Raw genomic sequence first — 3,572 nt, 5'->3', positions numbered from 1 at the left:
CCGAGACAGCAATGAGCAAGGGGGCTGGACAGGAGCCTCAGTGGGCAGAGTGTTCTAATTTTTTCCATGAGTTTGTTTTTTTACTGCAGTGAAATTCACATAACGTAAATTAACCATTCTAAAGTGTACATTGCAGTGATATTTAGTACAGTGTTGGGCAACTACCTCCTCTGCATGGTTCCAAACGTTTTCATCAGTTCCAAGAAGACCCTGTACCCATTAAGCAGTCACTCTCTATTCCCCCATCCTTGCCTCTGGCCGCCACTAATCTGCTTTGTGTCGCTGGATTTGCCTCTTCTGCACATCAGTGGAATCATACAGTATATGGATATGGCCTCTTGTGTCTGGCTTCCTTCACTGAGCATGATGTTTCCAACATTTGCTTCCGTGTTTCAGCATGTGTGAATAGTCCATTAGTTTTCGTGCCTGAATAACATTCCATTGTACGGCTATACCACATTTTGTTTATCCGTTCTTCAGCTGATGCACTCGTGACTTGTGCTGGCTATTATGAGTAGTGCTGCTATTCATGTGCAAGTTTTTATTTGAACACCTGTTTTTCATTCTTTTAGTTATATACCTAGGAGTAGAATTACTGACTGGTTCATATAATAATGTTCTGTATACTTATTCAAGAATCAGAATTATATTTAATGCCAAAGCCTGCTACACTCTTAGCCATACGTGTCTAAGTAAATGACGTGCACAACTGCTCTAGCTTTTTCAAGATCCTGTGGTTATTTGGGGTCCTGTGCAGTTCCCTGTGAATTTTTGGATCAGCTTTTCCATTTCCACAAAAAGTGCTGCTGAGATTCTCCTGAGGATGGCATTGAGTCTGTAGACCACGTGGTGAGTATTGCCATGTTAACAGTATGAAGTCTTCCGACCCATGTACATGGGAAGTTTTTTCATTTAATTTCCATCTTCTTTAATTTCTTTGAACAATGTTTTGTAGTTTTCAGTGTACACGTCTTGCACCCCTTCGGTTACATTTACTCTAAATGTTTTCATCTTTTTGTTGCTATTATAGATGCTATTATTTCCTCGATTTCATTTTTGAAGCGTTCATTGTTAGCATGTAGAATTTCAACTGATTTTTGTGTGTTGATCTCATGTCCTGCAACTTTGCTGAATTAGATAAATAGGTCTAGTAGTTGTGTGTGTGCGTGTGCGCGCGTGTGTGTGTATTCTTTAGGGTTTCATAGGTAAGAGCAAATCATCTGTGAATAGAGATAATCATGCTTCTGACATTCCCATTTAGATACTTATTCTTGCCTAATTGCTCTGGCTAGAAATTCCAGTACAATGTTGAATAGAAATGAGGAAAGTGGGCATCCTTGTCTTCTGCCTGATCTTTTTTAAGGCAGGTGTTTACAGCCATAAATTTCCCTCTGAGCACTGCTTTCACTGCCTCCCGTCAGTTTTGGTATGTCATTTTTTCTCTCGTTTTCACTCATCCCAATGTGTTTTCCAACTTACCTGTGGTTTCTTCTTTGACCCCTTGTTTGTTTGAGAGCGAGTCACTTAATTTTCACGCGTTTGTGACTTTGCCAGTTCTCCTCCTGGGACTGATTTCTAGTCTCGTTCTATTGTGGCTGCGGAGCGTGCTATGTATGGTTTCAGTCTTTTAAGCTTTACTGAGACTTGCTTTGTGGCCTGTTCTGGAAAACATTCCACATATTCTGCTGCTGTTGGGTGGTGTATTCTGTACACGTGTGTTAGGTTTGGTTGGTTTATATGTTGTTCAAGTCCTCTGTTTCTTCACTGATCTGCTGTCTGGGTGTTCTATCCGTGATTGAAGGTAGAGTATTGAAGTCACCAACTATTATTGTGGAACTGGCTCTCTCCCTTCAACTCTGTCAGTGCTTGCTTCATGTATTTTGGGACTTATTGTTAGGTGTGTATACGTTTACACTAGTTATATCTTCTTGACAAATTGACCTTTTAATCATTATATGATTTTTGTCTCATGACAGCTTTTGGCTTAAAGTCTATTTTATCTGATATTAATGTAGTCGCCCCAGCTCCCTTTTGGTTATTATTTGCATGGAATATTTTTTTCATCCCTTAACTTTCGACCTGTCTGTGCTTTTGGCTCTAAAGTGAGTCTCTTGTACACAGCCTGTAGTTGGGTTGTGTTTTGTAGGTGCATTTTGCCAGCCTGCTTTCATCTGGAGCATGTGATCCACCTACATGTAAAGTAGTCATTGATGAGAGAGCACTTCCTTTTGCCACTGTGCTTCCCCCGTGTGTCTCATATCTTTTTTGTCTGTCAGTTCCTCCATTAGTGCCTAATTTGGGTTAGATAGGTAGTTTCCAGATACCATCTTTATTCCCTTCTCTTTTATTTCACTGTATATTTTCTTAGTGGTTTCCCTGGGGATTACAATGAACATCTTTTACTTATACAATCTAGGTTGAATCAGTGCCGACTTTGCTTCAAGAGTATACAAAAAGTATGCTCCTCTACAGCTCCACCTCCCCCTCTTATGTGTTTATTGTTGCAATTTACATCTTGATACACTGTGTGCCCATTAGCATTGTTTTATGCTTTTGGTTTTTTAATCATTTATGAAAAGAGAGGAGTTAAAAACCCAAAATACATTAAGATTGACTCTTATATTCGCCTCTGTGTTTACTCTTACTTACGGTCTTTATTTCTTTGTATGACTTCAAGTTACTGTCTAGTGTCCTGTCACTTCAGCCTGAAACACTCCCTTCAGCACTGCTCGCAGGGTTGATCTACTAGCAGTGAATTCTCTCAGATTTCGTTTGTCAGGGAATGCCCTAAGTTCTTCTTCATTTCTGGAGGGAAGTTTTGCCAGATAGAGAATCCTTGGTTGACAATTTTGTTTTCTTTCAGAACTTCCAATATGTCACCCCACTGCCTTCTGATCTCCATGGATTTTGATGATAAATCGTCAGTCTGACTGAGGATCCCTTGTACATAACAAAGTGCTCCTCTCTTCTGCTTTCAAGATTCTCTATTTGTCTTTTGAGTTTGAGTATAATATGTTTTGGCATGGATCTCTTGGTTTTTATCATATTTGGGATTCATTGAGCTTTTTCTTTTTCTTTTTAAACATTTTTTTTTAATTGAGTTATAGTCATTTTACAATGTTGTGTCAAATTCCAGTGTAGAGCACAATTTTTCAGTTATACATGAACATGCATATATTCATTGTCACATTTTTTTCTCTGCCAGCCACCACAAGATCTTGTACATATTTCCCTGTGCTATACAGTATAGTCTTGTTTATCTATTCTACATTTTGAACTCCCAGTCTGTCCCTTCCCACCCCCCGCCCCCTGGGCTCATTGAGCTTTTTCGATGCGTAGATTCACGCTCTCATCAGTTTGGGGCATTTTTTGGCCATTGGTTATTCAAATAGCGTTTTGGGCCCTCTCTCTCTTTCCTTCTCCTGGGACCCCCACAAGGCATATGTTGGCCTGCGTGATAGTGTTCCACAGTGCTCTTAGGCTCCGTTCATTTTTCTTCATTCTGTTTCCCTTTCTGCTCCTCAGACTAAGTAATTTCACTTTTTATCTATCGTCCAGTTTACCGATTCTGT

This window comes from Camelus bactrianus, chromosome X, assembly GCF_048773025.1.
Source record: "Camelus bactrianus isolate YW-2024 breed Bactrian camel chromosome X, ASM4877302v1, whole genome shotgun sequence".
Taxonomy (NCBI): Eukaryota; Metazoa; Chordata; class Mammalia; order Artiodactyla; family Camelidae; genus Camelus; species Camelus bactrianus.
This window is presented reverse-complemented; position numbering follows the sequence as displayed.